Below are 18,175 nucleotides of genomic sequence, written 5' to 3'. Positions count from 1 at the left end.
TGCAAGGATCTCGAATAGAGGTATATTCTCGACATACCTATACGTGTTAGATCTCAGTTGATATAGCAGAGAAGATCTCGGATGAGGTAGTATGACGTCTAGACAATCTCATAGCATTAGACAACAATGATAGATCTACTCTCTTGACTCGATGAAGATAATGTCAAACGTTCTCTCTTCTATATATATTACAGTCTTGCCATGACCTGATGATGAAACAAGGGTTCGGTGAAGAGATCCTTGGCATACATATAGAAGGAGACTATGTCATCACAGTATTCAGATCTAGTATAAGGCAGTCTCAACATACTTCGATGAATAGTGACAAGGATCATAGTCTTGATCCTGACTTAATTGTAATCACAGTAATTATAAATCATGATCATACATATATGTGATCTCATTGTCTCAGAGGATCTCAGTGCAGCAAGTGATCCTGGTGATACTATTGTAAAGGCCTCTATGTTGCAGCAGTGATGAAGATCATGGTGTTGCAGCAGTGATGACGATCATGGTATTGTAGCAGCAATAAAGAACATGATGGTGATGATCTCTATGGTACAATGAAGATAATGATCTCAACATTGACATGAAGAGGATTGATGGCTTGGTCTTGGAGAGGCAAATTATGTAAAGGGTCATGGTCTTGGTATTCGTCTATAGAATATCTATAAGAAGAATTTATGCATGGGTTTTCCTCTCCAAGAGGGAGAGGTTTTGGCCCTGGCAGAAAGCTAAACTTTTGTGTTCTTGTCTCTTTTTGTTTTGATAGCAGTTTGATGAAGTTAGCATACACATGTTAATAATGAATTAAACATCATGCTAAGATAAATTGTTTAAATACTTCACAAATTGTTATCATGAAACGAAGAATCATCCTAACTTTTCCTGCCCTAGATTCTTCAACATGTAGTAGTATAGGTATAGGTACAGGTAGTAGTACAATCAGTACTACATGTACTGGTATAGGTAGTGGTACAAGTACAGGTATAGATGTAGGTGCACAGGATGTAGACTATTGTCTCATGGCAGACAGATTGGTTAGATTCAAAGACAAGATATATATGCCAAAAAATAGTGAGCTCAAGAAGGTGATATTGAGGGAGTTTCATGCAAAACCATATTCAGGTCACCCAGGCTACTAGAAGACATTGACAGTAGTAAAGAAATTTTATTATTGGTCGAACCTGAAGAAGGATGTAACAGAGTTTATGACTAGGTGTTTCAATTTTCAGCGTGTGAAGGTAGAGTGTAAGCATCTAGGTGGACTGCTACAACCAATTGCGATTCCAAAATGGAAATGAGAGGTCATTTCCATGGAATTTATCACAAGATTACCGAGGACAGTGAGACAAAATGATTCCATCATGGTTGTTGTGGAAAGGTTGAAAAAAGTTGTGCACTTCATTCTAATGAAGTCTACATTCTCAACTAGCGATGTAGCATATGTATTCATCAGAGGCATGGTCATATTGCCTGGAGTTCCAAAGAATATTTTTTTAGGTAGGGATTCAAAGTTCACTTCCAAGTTTTGGAAGGAGTTGTTTGCAGGTTTGGGCACATAGTTTGCCTTCAGTAAAACTTATCATCCGCAGAAAGATGGACATATTGAGAGGGTCAATAGGATATTGGAGGACATGTTAAGGATGTATGTGATACATCAGCAACAAGAGTGGGAAGAGTATATTCCATTGTAAGAGTCCACTTATAACAATGGGCATTAGGAATATTTGAAGATGAGTCTATTTGAGGTATTGTATGGGCAGAGTTACAATACTCCCATCAGTTGGAGTGTTCCAGTTAATAGGGTGTTGATTGGACCAGACATGTTGGTAGACATGGAATAGGAAATGCAATTCATAAAGAAGAATCTAAAGGCAACACATGATAGGGAGAAGAGCTATGCATACTGGAACAGGTTGTTCAAGGAGTTCTAGGTTGGGGAACATGTGTACTTGCACATCAAATCAGAGAAGAGATCCTTACAGATTGGATCATGTGCCAAGATGGCACCATGGTTTTGTGGACCCTTTAGTATTATTGAGAGGATTGGGCCAGTAGCCTATTGACTTGCACTGCCTCTAACAGTGAAATTCCATGATGTTTTCCATGTGTCATTACTTAAGAAGTATGTTAAATATGTTGATAATGTGATTGACTGATCTGTATTGTAGGTGGAACCTTATGGAGAATTCCAGTCGAATCCTTAGTGTATATTGCATAAAAAGGTGCTCATGCTCCAGAACCGAGCAATTGAGCAAGTTAAAGTGCAGTGGAAGCACCTTGGGCCCGATGAAGCTACATGGGAGATGGCAGATCATATGTGGGCTATGTATCCTTCAATGTTTTCCAATTGAGGCAAAGCAATTTTGGTATGGTGTTTTGGTATATGTTTTGGTACATGTTTGATGATATTTTGGTATATGTACATATGTATATGGATGTAAATATCGCCATGAGCTATGTTATAAAGATCCAATAAGCGGTATGGGTTTCATGTCATTTATAGTTGTCATGTTGTTATGTTGTCATGTTTGTTTGTTTCTTAGTAGGGTGATCATTGTAAATATTGTATCGAGCTATGTTATAAAGCTCCATGGATAGTATGTTTTCTTTTCAACAATTTTTTTGAGGTATAGGTGTGGTTGAACACTAAGGAAAGTGTCCCCCAAAGGGGGGGTGGGTTCTATAACAAACCTAGTTAAAAATCATGTAAAAAATATAAGACCACGGTTGATGGGGCACGTATTCCAAGATGAATGTTGGGCAAAATATCTTAGTGGGTGTTCATTTGGTTTATTATGGCTAAATAAATTGGCAAAGGAAATGGCTAAGTCTTTGGAAAGGAAAAATGATATTTTTTGCACATTTATTTATGAAAATAATGGAAATTAGGAGAAAAGGAAGATGAAAGGTCACAAGTTGCATGTGAGGAAGAAAATGAAGGAAAATAATGGAAAATGAAGAAAATAGAGGCCTAATTGATAAAAAGGCTTCTGAGGATAAGTTTGTAACCTTTTGTTAGTTCAGTTTTGGAGCCTTCTCATTATTCTCTCTCTCTCTCTCTCTCTCACACACACACACACTCTTGGACACTTAGAGTTTTCTTTGAGCATTTTGGCATTGGATCAAGAAAGGCAAAGAAGGAAAGAGGAAGGAAGGAGCAAGAAAGGAAGAGTAGGATCAAGTAGATACAACAATATTCTTTGCACATATCGATTTTCATGTGTATTTTCCTTTCTATATTTCGCATGCGTGGTATTGCATGTGGTTTTTTTTTTGTTATGGCATAAGTTTTTCTAGGTGTGATAGTGTTCTCAGCCTAGCCTTTCCATTTCCAGACATCCCTGGTGTGATGGGGTTCTCATGTTTTGGTTGAGTTGAATTGCCAGATGGATTTGAACCTAAGTAATGTGGATCTCCAAATGATAGAGAACATGGCCTAGTGGTCCCTAAACTAGACTATGGATCATGGTAAAGCCATTGGCCTAGTAACCCTTGAGCCAGACTGTGGTTTGCGGTAAAGCCAAGATTGTGTTTCCTCGGTGTACCTAGGAATCCTTGTTGATGAATGGAAGGATATATGGTAAATTGAAGAGGTGGATTTCTCTCCCTTGGGCCTAGTAATCCTGGGTTGGGATATGCGGTAAAACCTAGAGAGTGGGTCTCAATTTAGTGCCAAGCTATCTGGTGTGGATTACGGTAAATCCTGAGAGACTAGGAGACATGAAAATTCCTCACAGTGTAAGTGGAGAGATCCAGTGTCATCCATTCTTGTTTGGCCTAGTGATATTGTGGAGGTCATGGTAAATCCTGTTATCACATGTTTATTGTGTTGGCCTAGTGATCCAAAATGGATTACAGTAAAGCCTAGTTTCTATTGATGAGGGTGAGGTGGTTTAGCCTCAAGATGCCTTGGTTGGTTCTTTTGGTTTGAGTCCCACATTCATGCTTGGAATATTGCACGGGGGTTAATGGCTGAAGAGAGATTTTGTTTATCCATTCTATGGTCAGGTGGAACGTGGTAGTCCCATCCCGGGTTTGGATTTTGCATCATCAATATGAGGTTATTTTTCCTTGTATTTCTATGAGTATTATACTGGTTTATATGTGGATGATATGGTTGTGATTTCCTTGGTATTTCTGTCGCTATTATGCTTATTATGTATATGTTTTATCACAATTATTATGTATGGCTCTCATCATGTTTTTACTTGTAAATTAATTAAAAATGTATCTATGAACTACTAGATGATAATGCATAAAATGATATAAAGGAATAATGCTTCATAGTGATTCTCAGATACGTATGAGACCCCTATGCTTAAATTTGTTGTTTACACTTATAGATTACATATTTGTGATATGTTTGACGAAATGCCTATCATGGTTAGTAGGGGTCCGGTTAAGGGCTTGTTCAAGTATTTAAATTTGCATCATTGTTTCCCGGTTATCTTTCTATTCTGAAGGTGTCATTCAATTTTGGGTAGTGACCTAGGCTTTGCGCCTGAAAAAGTGGCTAAAATCTCGGGAACACTGGCACAACACTGGGAAAAATAGTCCCTGGACATTGGCATGCCTTGGCATGAGAGCATCTAGAGCCTCCTGGACAATGTCAGGTCCATATCATGGGAGTATCTAGGGGTCAAGTGGTTTAAAACCTTAGTGCGACCTAGGGGCTATTTACCTGAGTGGTTGGGATGGTTTTTGGGAGTCCTGTAGCTGATTTGGAAGGTATGTATGTTGTGTTTTCACCAATTCGACTTCCCTAAGGTCACCTAGGAGGTTGAATCTAATCATAGTAGCCTCTTGTCACATGTTTACCTCGGTTGGCTAGTTAGTTGGGTAGATGTGGGACGAGTGTGTTACAGACGTGAAGGCCTTGACTCATTAAGCTTCAAGATCCTATGGGTGTCCCATCGTTGAAGAGTGACCGAATGAATCAAAAGCTCAAGAGTCGCCCACGAATGTGCAAGATACCTCTACAACTTCCATAGGAAAGTAACCAACTTAGTTTGTCTTTCACAGTGACTCATAATCTCATTTTTCAAGCTTATTTTCACAAAAATTCTTGTTTTTTGGTCCATAGTTCTATTGGTCATTCTCTTTGGCTTTGTCTAAACTTGATACTTTGTTTCGTAACTACGTTTGTGTTGATGGGAAAAAAATGACCTCATCAACTTTAAGGGGAATCACCCTGTTAGGACCTTAAATAAGCTTCCTTTCCATTTAGAATGGTGGTTCCGTCTAGTTCAATTGGGTCCAGTTATCCTATCTCTTTATACCGGCTCATAGTATGTTTATTAGGCTCCAATAGAAAAGACACATCAAATTTGCATTCTTGCTGAGCTCGGGCAAGAAAGTGATCCTTACGCTGACTTGAGGGCTTAGCCAAGCTGCACCAAACGATTATTCTGGCCTAAACTAAGAGTTAATCTATCCACACCACACTATATTACTCTATGTAATATTTATTGTTAATCATATCATGTTAGATAGATGTTAATTCTAACATAATCCTACTTATCCTATATCAAGTTGACATTAGTTGTTAGTCCTATAACATTGTGTTAAATAAATGTTAATACCATCTTAATACTAATGTTATGTTAGATGTTAATCTATACTAATATGATTCCTATATTATGTTAATTTTATCATAAATGAACTTATGTTAGTGTTACATAATGTCTAATATAAATCCTATGATATAATCCTAATCCACTAAATATAATACTATTAATTCACTACTTTATTATATTAAACTATATTATTGTTAATTAATTCTAACTAAGTATTCCTTATTTATATATACTATCTTAGAAATGCTACATTAAAGTTAAATGTTAATCTTAGATAAATGTTTTTATTTTAATATTCCTAACTACAAACATATTACTATTAAAGAATGTTTTTCTAAAATTTCTCACTATTACTATTTTATTTTATATACATACTACTAAATTAAATTAATATCTCAATAATAAATATTACTATATATTATGTTAAAAATGCATGTGGTTAATTCTAATATTAATTAAATATTAAAAATAAATCTACAATTTAATGTTACAAAATAACGATTGTAACATCTTAAAAACACAAATTTATATACGTGAATGTACAATCCCTTTGTAGTGATCTTTTAAAAACTTGAAGGAAAAATAAGATCAGACAAGAGGACGTATTGACATGAGGGCAAGATCAAGTCGTTGAGTTGCTTGCCTCTGCGAGAGAGGACTTTAGGAAAATGGAAGTGCAACAGACGCGAGAGAAGTGACTCATTAAGAAGACGAACTGAGAAAGGAATTGGCCACAATCGAGGAGGAATTAAAGATCCTAAATAACCAAATGACTGTCCATTTTCTTCCTCCCATAGTAAAGGAGAAAATACATGCTTTAGAACGAGGGAAAAAGAAAATTCTTCAAATAAGGGAGACGACTGGAGATTGAAAAGCAGAGCATTATGGATCAAGGAAGGAAATAAAAATACCAAATTCTTTCACCATTTTTCCAATCACATAAGAAAACAAAATACAATTTGGCAAATAAAGAATGGTGAAGGAAACATATATAACAAGCAATCTAATATTACATCTATGGCGGTTTCATATTTCAAAAAAGCATATAATAGAGTGGAAGTAGAGGATGTGGATGCTCAGCGATGGGCAGTGGAAGAATATCCCAAAATGTTTAATGAAGTGGATAATGTGGAGTTGTACAATGAGGTTAAGGAGGAAGCACTGGCACGGGCCATTAAATCAATGAAAGGAGACAAAAACCTAGGTCTAGATGGATGGACAGTTGAATTTTTTGCTCATTTCATAAACATATTTCAGGAAGACCTACTTTCGATCGTAGAAGAATCTAGGACTAAAGGCTTTATACATCCTCAGTTAAACTCCACATACATCCTCCTTATCCCAAAGAAATCAGAGGTGGAAACCTTTGCCGATTACCGCCCTATTTCTCTGTGTAATCTAACATATAAAATTATCTCTAAGATAATAGCCAACAAAATAAAAGTTTCATTATCTAAATTCATCTCACCTGAACAATGTGGCTTTTTAAACAATAGAATAATCCATGATGTTGTGGTTGTTGCATAGGAATGTACGCACAGTGTTAAATTAAAAAAAATGAATGCAACAATGATGAGGTAGACTTAAAAAATATAAAAAAATGAATGCAACAATGATGAAGGTAGACTTAAAAAATATTATGACTGCTTAAATTAGGGATTCCTAAGAATGGTGTTGTTTAAAGTTGGAGTAAATTCAAATATGACTGAATGGATCATGGGTGTGTGTCAACAGTTCGCTATGCAGTAATAATTAATGGGTTCCCATCTAAATTTTTCGTTGTTGGTAGAGGATTCAGACAAGGATGTGCATTATCCTCTCTCTTGTTTATCCTGGCGATGGATGGATTAAGTCTAAAAATAAAAAAAGCAGTGTCCACTGGCGAATTTGAAGCATTGAAAATTAGCAGTCGTGTCACAGTTTCTCATAGTTTTTTTGTGGATGATATTATGTTGATGTGTATGGTAAATAGAGTTAAATGGTTATCACTTTTATTACTCATAAAGAAGTTTGGGGTAGCCACGGGACTTGTTCAAAATGAACAGAAATCTATTATTCTCTATGGATCATGTACCCGGGATGATATCCCATTTATTCAGAACTGTTTTGGAGTGAAGGCAGAAAATATAGACAAGGGCATGAAATATTTGGGGTATTGGCTAAAACTAGGATGCTATACAAATGCAGATTGGATGTGGCTGGTGGAAAGATTATGTCTAAGGATTAAGGGATGGGAACATAGATGTTTATCTATGGGAGGACGTATCATCCTCACACAATCAGTGCTGACTCAGCTGGGGATTTATTGGGCACATCTATTTTGTATTCCTCAAATGATTATTAATCTTCTGAATCGAGTAATGGCATGCTATATATGGTTCAGTGCAAGTAGGAACAACAAGTATCATTTAGTGAAGCTGGAAAAGATCACTAGACCCAAAATCTTGGGTGGCTGGGGTATTCTAAACTTAAAGTTCTTTGGATGGGCTCTTATTTTGAAATTTTTATGGAGAGGCATCAACAATAAAGGTATATGGGGAAATTTGATCCGATCCAAATATATAAAGAATAAGGAATTTTCCTTCTGGTTCATACAAGGAGAAATTGGGAAAAAAGACGGCTCACAAATTTGGAACAGTGTTAGAAAGGTCAATAATAAACATTTTCCAAATATCTCGTGGCCTTTTGGATCTAGTAACAGAATTATGTTGGGAAAAGATTGCATTGTAGGAGCAGGTGAGGGTTCACTAGGAACAGTGGAACTGACACTGCATCTAAACAGAAGAGGCATTTATGTCCTTATTCAGCTAATCAGTGATTGGAATGGAAACATTCCAATTTGGTGCGACTCCTCCCAACTAAATGTTGTTGATCAGTATAAACATGATTGGCTACAACTTGTTAAAACATTAAAGGAGGAAGTGATAAGTTATGACAGCAAAGGGGATTGTATTACATGGGCTGGAAAGAAGAAGATTACAGGAGAAATAGAGGTGGCGAACTGTTATCTCAAAATTTGTATGAAGGAAATTCAGAATGTAAAACATTGTTGGTTTCATAGTGTTTTGCAAATTAATATTCCAATTAAAATTGTAATATTCCTTTGGCTAACGTGGCAAAACAAGAATCTTACATGGGCAAACTTACAAAAGAAGAACCGCCATGGTCCTAGGATATGCTATCTATGCAGGAATAATTTTGAGGACAATGAACACTTATTTTTACGCTGCCATAGATCTGTTAACATTTGGAAACACTTCACCAACAAGATGCAGATTCCATTCACTCAGTTTAATACAATTGAGGAGTGCTTAAAATGGTGGAGCACTCAAAGTAAAAGTAGGAGATTGCTAGCTTTGGTTATTTTCTAGGAAATTTGGAAATATCGAAACGCTCTGATTTTTGGTTTCAATAGATGGGGGGAGAACTTAATCTATGAATTCATAGATCAATGGGTGGTATTAGAACAAAATGAAGACTCCAAGAAAAAAAGAAAAAAAAAGACAAAGAAGGGGAGAGTTCAGATCACCAACTACCCGGTGGGGTTTTTGGATGGGGCGGCTCAAGGAGGAAGATGTGGGAGCGGCTTTTGCTTAAAACTATCAAAAGAGCAGGAATTCCAGATACACTGGTATGTGGGAGAAGGAACAAGTATGAAGGCAGAAGTTGTTGCTCTATGGGGTTTATTATGGTTTATTAAGTTTTTGGATATCCCTCAAGTACAAATTTTTGGGGACTCCAAATGTATTGTAGATCATGTTAACTGGAAGAACAATATCCAACAAACTTCCCTACAAGGTTGGCTAAGTCATATAAAAAACATACGAAGTTCCTTCTAGAATACATCCATTGAGCACATTAGCAGGGGACATAACAAAACTATTGATGAATTATCGAAAAAAGGATTACAAGCCACAGAAGAAGGTATGTATATCATGATGAAAATGGGACCAGATGAGATAGAAGTAGAAAATCTAAAGGTGTCGGGATAGATCACTGAAGAGCGCACAAAAAGGTAGAACTTCAATGCAGATAAGTCCATATAAAATTCCTGTTTCTTTTTGTTTAAAGTTTTGTACAAATTTTGCATCTGATTTTGTATAGAAATCATATGAGGAAAGACTACATTAAGATTGTGATTTACAGAAAATGCAAATGATCTGAACCACATATATAAAATCACTATTAGAAATTCTGTGTAAATTGCAAATGTTTAGTGAAGAGTATATAGCATCATTAATGTTGTAATTTTTAGATAACAGTTCAAATGAATGTAAGTGGAATAGTTTCTTCCCAATGTAGTCACACTGTGGATATCTCAAAATTTATGAGGATGAAATGTCTATCATAAATATGTATTGTTTTAATCATAATATAAAAGAGACGGTTTTTTCTTACTAAAGAAGAAAAAAAAAGAAAGAAAGAAGAAAAAGAAAAACAAAAGAAGTTGCAATATGCAATTGTAAAAAACCCAAATGATTAAGATGGTTTCATTTTTACCCAAATGATTAAGATGGTTTCATTTTTAACCTGCGGGTAAATTTCCATTTATTAATTATGATAAACTGAAACCACAAAACAACGTCTATGTAACTCAAGATTTGGTAATATGCCAAAAATAAGGTAGACCGTAATGTGGGTTAATGTCGATCGAGTTGTCAGTTGGTCGTATTCTTTCGATTGTAATCGCTAGGGGCATTCGAGTATGTTCAATGATTTTGGCTTTAAAGTGTGTGTTAGCTTACTTTTCATATGCCCAAGTGTTTGGTCGAGCGAAAGCTTTTTTATTATCATTGTTTTGATTTTAATTATCATATGCTATGTCATTTATGGGAAAGGAGATCCATGATTAATAATGGAAATGTATTAAACACAACTGCAATGCATTTTTACAAATAAAATAAATTACAATTTCACAAATTCTTTTAATTATTCATTATATTATTTTTTTTATTTATTTATTGTAGTATGCATTGTGTACATTGCATGTGTTAATCCCAGTGGTTGGGAGGGTTTAATAATAACCTCCTCACCAGAATTTTAATCGCTGCTGCGACATGAAATGTTGATATCAGATGACACAACCATACATAACATGATGTAAATAATAAGGCTTATATAATTCACGCTTTTTCCAGGGGTTAACCCCATTTTAAAATGTGTTAATCAAATTAAAATGTTTATATATATATATATAGATATAGATATATATACACATTTAAAGTTATTTTATTTACAACTTATTTTATAATATATTTATTTCTTTTGACTTTGTATTTTATATATATATATATATATATATATATATATATATATATGATTTTATTGTATGTATAATTATATATTATTTATAATATATTGATTTTAATGTTACGATAAAAATTACAATAGATATATTATTTTCATTTTATATTTATTATGCACATTATTAAAAAAAAATTAGATGTATAATATTTTTATAAATGATTTTCTTTTTTTGTGATGTAGAGATCAAACTAGGTATAGTAGACGAGCATCAATGCAATCAAACATGAAACATGAGGTGATGTGCATGCGAAGGTGCCACATGGTCGATGTCATTATAAAATGAAAGACAATCATCAAGCAAATAAGATAATAATCGCAAAAGGCCAAGATATGACCAAAATCCAAAAAATTCCAAACATAGGCATTAAAGGCTAGAGGAATCAAAAGTCAACAAAACACCAATATAGAAGGAATTTTTTCAAGATGTCAAAAATAAAGGGTCCCCATGATTTTGTCAAAAAAATTATGGGGTGGTTGTGGCCAACAACAGGGTGTCACTGTCTTTTTGGACTTCTAGTCTCACTCTAGGACCTATTGGTTTCCCATGAAGAGCAACTCATCCCATGAAGGTTATCACTGACATTACTATATCTCTATAAATATTGTACATCAATTTTTCTCATATAAATATTATAACTTTCTTACAAAAAAAAGATAACCTTCTTTAAACTTTATAATACAATTGTTTTCTTCCAACTAAAACTCACTGCTCTTGAAAATAACATTAACTTTCTCATATTAACTTAATATAATCTTCTAATATATTGTAAATTTAATATTTCAAACATTATATTAAAAGCTTTCCTAAAACCAATCCAATACACGAACTTTATTTTATTATTTCCATGAAGGATACTAAACACAATTAACACACATAAAAATTACCAGAAATATAGAAATGGCGGAAAAGGCCTCAGCCTCACTGTATTCCTTTCATCATGCAATCCAATGTACAAATAATGATAATAGTACAAATATATACATGAGGAAGTTTGTCTCAAGATAGTACGTCTATCTTAGACACTATGGTTGAGAAAATTTCTCAACCAAACACTAATCTAGGAGCCTAACTAGTCGGAGAGAATCTCTCAACCAACTAGGCCTAAACTGACACCTACCGATGAGGAACAAACTCAATCTAGAAAGGTAGGATTAAATCCAACTTTCTTGATTTTAATTAATTTAATTGTTTTGGACTTATAATTGTTTTCATCACATGAGAGTGAGGCTAACATTCCCCCCCATTGATAAGTCCAAAATAAGAACAAGGAACCATCTTCCAAGTTCTCATGTTGATCCTAAAAAACGCTACCTGAAAAACAGCTAAAGCTGGATGCTGAAGAAACTGCAATATGAAGAGACCATGAGTTAGCTGCATGTCTAATTCATCTTTGAATGTCGCTTAACAACTCCATCACGTGCCAAGCTGCAAAAGGATCCAACTGTCCTTTGCTTGAAATCAACATCTCGTGTGCACTAAAAAAATTTGATGAACGCTCACTGGCGTATTTGTTTGGCCACTGAGAAAAGTTGATGAACGCCCATTAGCAAATCTGTTGATGATAATCGCCCACTGGCTGATGACGTTGAAAAACAACTCACTGTTGCTTTTGCTGTGTTCGAAAACTACTCACTGTGACTTTGCTGTCGATCACCCACTGGCGAATTTGTTGATGCTCACTCGCTGATAAAAATGCCCACTAGCTACTTCGCTAATGTTGTCGAGACTTTCAGTCTGACAACCACTATCAATTTCATTGACATTTTCCCCCCTTTTTTCAGCTGAAAGGAGAGACAATCTTCTTCAAATTATTTCTGAACCCCGCCCCCCCTCAGGTGTAGGAGTGTTTCACTGGTGTACTCCCCCGTTCAGCTGCACGAGAGTACCATCTTCATTTTTACTGTTAGCTGCAATATGTGTGAGTGAATTCGATTGTAAAACTTATACAATCTTCTCACCATGGATGACCATTCCCAGGGATCAATCCATGAATAATTGATCTTCAATCTGGTTGATTGTTGCTGTTTGTTGCATTGTGCTGATGAATGATTTGACTTGCCACAATGGTGACAAGGATAGAGATCAAAACACTTATCTTCTATATGACCGGTTCTTTGACAAAGAAGGCATTTTGGTTTGACTGCAACTTCAGTTTGTGTGTATTTCTATTTGCCTTCAACTTTCTCATAACTAGCTGATGTGATTTGTGCAAGAAACCCTGCACTGACAAACTTAGTGGGCCTTGAATAATCTGGGATATGCAAGTTGGCATCATCTTTGACATATCTTAAGCCTCGTCGATCTCTGTTCCTTTGGATTTCTTCCCATGGCTTGATGATTGGTTTGGAAGAAAGTTGAACTAGATTAGGGACCACTTTGTCACTTGAAGTTGGTTGGATCAGTGAGTTGGAATCATCAGCGGTATTTGTATTGTTCAAAGACTTGGAAGCATCACTCTTCTCTAGCAACTCAGTTCTTTGTAGTTGCGACTCCAGTTGAAGGAACTCAATCATTTCATGTGCATGTTGAAGATGCACTTGAATATCAGCAAGAGTTGTTTTATTGATGTTCACCATGTCGCCAGTTGATGATAAAATCAAATTGTTAAGAATTTGGGACAGTTGAATGTGTGTCACCATGTTAGCTTGCTCACTTTGAATTCAGGTTCGCTTGTACTGTTGCTTATTGTTGATGCTTTAAACACTTGCTAGAGTTTTATAACTTGGTTGCTTGAACTCTTGATTTCACGCTCGCTTGATGATGATTGCTTTGCTTGAATGTTTCACTGACACTTTGTGAATGCTTCAATCAACTTCACACTGGCTCATTTGTTGCAGATGTTGTTCTTTGAACTTTCGCACTTGACTTTGACACGCTTGCCTGCTTGGTTGTTTGAATGACACACTCGCTTTCTTTGTTGTTTGAATGACACACTCCCTTGATTTATTGCTTATTGCACTTGCGTTAAACACTAGCTTGATTTGATGCTCACTTGAAGAATAAAATACTAGAATTCACACTCATTTGATGATGATTGCTTGCTAGATGGCTTGCTTGAACTTGCTTGATTGATTACTGACACTTTGTGCTTTCTTGAATGTACTCACTGAATGTGCTTATTTTGAAAAAGGAAGGGTGTTGAACACTGTTGAAAATGCACCCAAGAGACAAATGGCAAGTTCAATCTTGATGACTCAAGTTGAAGACTTACTTGACTTAATGTATTCACCTTAACAATTCAAATTAGGGTGTCGGTTACAACCGAAAATACACCTGTACAATTTAGTTAAAAAATGTTTATTTGCAAGTGATACACAAAGTGTTGATGATGTTGATATTATCTTGGCTTGAATATGCTTGATTTTGTAGGGTCCTTAACTTGATTACTTTGATTACATAATGTGAAATGTACTTACTTGGAAGATTATATATATATATATCCTAAATTTTTATAATATATTATTTTCATTTTCCAACACAATTTTATATAATTTAATTTAGAGATACCTTATTATAAATATTCTATACAAACTCAAAATCTCTTTTCTCTAATTTATTTGATTAAAAAAATATTAATATAAATTAATTAAAAAAATTACTAATCATCTTGAATAACAAATAAATTAATTAAATATACAAAACATTGATTAACAAATAAATTAATTAAATATACAAAACATTTAATATATAAATTAGGTATTGACTTTTAAAAATATTTTAATTCATTAATTTTCATATGAAACAACCAAACAAATATAATTCATATTTTTGATTTGGAAAAATGTAATTTAATAGTCAATATAATCGAGAAAATTATTTATGTAATGTTTGACAACCTTTTTTATTTTATTATTAAAAAGACTCCTTTAACTTGAAACCAAAACGTGTAATCTCTTCTTGACACCCACCCATGGGTGGGCTTGTAAGAAGAACACTCAAAAGTAGCACACGGATAAATTAATTATACATAATATTTAGTATATGAATTAGGTACATAATATTTAGTGTATGAATTAGGTATTGACTTCTAAGAATATTTTAATTCATCAATCATTATCAAACAAAGAAAAAATTAACCTATTATTCACATTCGTTGATTTGAAAACCCAATAAAAGTATACCTTATTAATCATTTTCAACCCTCTTCAACGTGATAGGATTTATATAGTATTTAATAGTTTTATTGCTTTTCGATTAAACATATGATTTTAATTAGGTATAAGTGTTGTTTTTAATGTGTTTTTGGAATTTTTGATGTCGAAATTTTGTGGAAAAAATTATGGTGAAATTTTGATTTGTATTATTTGTATTAATAGATTCAGTGTTTTGAAAAATCCTAAAACACTTCTATTGTGCAGGAGTTAACCATCACTCTTAAATATTTAAAAATACATAAAATAAATACTATTTATTTTTAATTACTAAACTAAACTAAAATAAAATAATATTTATTTTTAATAACTAAAATATTTAATATATAAATTAAAAACTGATTTTAATATATTTTAATAGCATAATTTATTTTTTAATTTTGATTTTAATAATATCTTGATTTTAATAATATTTTAATATTATAATCTAAATATTTCCAAGTTTTAGTTTGTTTGGGGAAAAATTTATTAGAAGTAAAAGTTTAAAATATATTATTTGTATAATCAACATCAGAATGTTCTAAATTTATAATTCCCCTATTCCAAAAGCTTTCAATTTAAACAACCAAAAAGTACATTGTCACAGTGAATCATATTATTCAAAACAAGTTACAATCTTATGACAAATTATATCATCCAATTTCAACGAAAACTGCAGTCACTTAAACTTTATGTATTTTAAAACTATCAACCAAGAAAACCCTAATTTGATATTCATATTCTTTGATTTAAAAGGTAAAAATAATAAAAATTAACAATGATGTGTCTTATAATTAAAAATATTATTTTGATTTAAAAAGTTTAAATAAAAAAAATGAAAAAATTAACAAATCTATATAATTATAATGATGTGCCTTACAATTAAAAATCTTACTTTGATTTAAAAGGTCAAAATAATAAAAATTAATAAATCTATTTAATGATAATGATATGCATTATAATTAAAAATATTACTTTGACGTGGAACTAAAACATTTATTCAACAGATTTATATAATATTCAGAAGCCATCTTTGCCTTCTAATTAAAATTTTTACTTTCACACTGAAACCAAGCCGGAGCATGGAGTCCGTGCTTCGCATTTGTTAGTGGACTAAAACGCGAATGCGCTAAACGTTAAACACCACGCTTCCACGGAATTTCTCAAAATGTGAGAATTGTCAATGTTGGTGGGCCCCGAAAATCCCGTAAATCGCAGAGGTCGCTTCAAAGTTCGCATTGGTCAAGTTTTGATGAGACCCTTCATGGTCTCATAGATTTGGTGAGGAAGAAAAAAAAAAAAATTTAAGGGATGAATTTTTTGGAAAAGTAATTAAAAGGAAAATTAATATCTTAAATATAATAATATATTAATGTTAAAATGAAATTGATAATAATATATTAATGTTAAAATGAAATTGATAATAGTAATTATTATTTTTTTATATATTAATTTTGGAATTAATTGTCTCTTTTTTTTTTAATAAAAAATGTGTCAACTTTCAAAATTATGATAAAGTACTATATTATGAAGATCATTAATGTTACAAAGAAATATTAATATGTAATTTAATATTTTATTTATATGCTTTGAAAGATTGAAAAGAGCTTTCTTAAATCTCTATAATTTTAATTATAATAAGTTTTACAAATATTTTGAAATAAAATGTAATATGTGTTTTTGCTAGCCATTTTAAGAAAGTTTTTAAATCCTCCTTTTTAGTATCACATAGATGATATATTTTGTTTTTTTTTAATATCAAAAAGATGATATATTCTAAAAATATAATACCTATTTTTGCAAGCCATTTTAAGAGAAAGCTTTTAAATCCTTCTCCTTCTTAGTATCACATAAATGATATATTTTATTTATTCTTAATATCACAAAGATGACTTACTTTGTCTTCCCATAATGTTTTAAGATTTATACATAACCTCTTTCCTTAAAAAGCTTATAAAATGCATTCTAAATATTTTTATTTTTATTTAAACTAACTATACACTTTTTAAGTTTTCATAAAAGTGATTTTAAGCTTTTAAAATAGTTTAAGAATCTTTTTACGATAACTTCATTTTTCCTTATGTTTTATTTCTTTATTACACTATTTTTTTCCTTAAATTTAAATGTAATAGTATTTTTAATTATAACAATTTTATGTAAAGTGGCGTCCTTCTTTATTTTCCAATCGCTTATTTAAAATTAGCATCATCATGCCCAACGCCTCTTAAATTATATGTGATTTTATCTGGAGTTTGAAAAGATGGTAATAAATTTGTCTTTTTTGTTAGATATCTTTTAGTTTATATATTTTTTATTTTTATTTTTGCTAATGCAAAGTATGGAATTACCTTCCAGTTTCAAATAGGTGACCATCACACAAGGAGTTCCTTCAAAATACTTGCATTCACTAGATTTTACATTAAGTACTAAATCATACTACATATTGTTCTTAAGTAAAAACCCATTTTTATGTAGAAGATCGAAAAAAGTGTATTAGTTTCATTTTATGATTATAAATTACAAAAAAATTGGATTTGCTCAATCTTCGTCTAAGATTCTCTAAATATCCACATAAAATAACCATAGTGATGAGAGCCTTAAAGAAGAATTTGTTATGTTCCCAAAACCAAAAATATGTTCATTTACAATTCTTTTCAAAATCAAAATAAGTTTTCTATTCTCCATTAATCATGTTTTCAATGCTATAGTTTGATTTAAGCTTGTGATAAGGTTAACTCCAAAGTATTTGTACAAATGATCTTTCTCTAGATTATATTGTTATATATTAAATTAGTATAAGTGATCTTTTTGAATTATTAACATGTCCATGCTATATAAGTTCTTTGTGAATTTTTAATTGTTTTTCAAAGTCACAAGAACACATTGTCATAGAACAAATACTATTACCATAAAGAAAAAACATGATCCCTATTACACTAAAAGTAGTAGTATAGACCTGGATCTTTCAAACATACTTCTAAGTTGTCAATATAAATGCAACTACGAGTAAGTGATAGGGGATAAGGAACAACCTTCAATGTTTAACCTCCATTTTACAATTGATTTCTTCCAAACAAAACTTATTGTTCCTAAACTTAACATAACTTTGTCATTAAACCTTATCATAACAATTCTCAACTCAAAATGAACTTTAA

This window comes from Pinus tabuliformis, chromosome J (assembly GCF_031772625.1).
Source record: "Pinus tabuliformis cultivar Carrire ecotype Pingquan chromosome J, CPIR1, whole genome shotgun sequence".
Taxonomy (NCBI): domain Eukaryota; kingdom Viridiplantae; phylum Streptophyta; class Pinopsida; order Pinales; family Pinaceae; genus Pinus; species Pinus tabuliformis.
Note: the sequence above shows the minus strand (reverse complement) of the source record.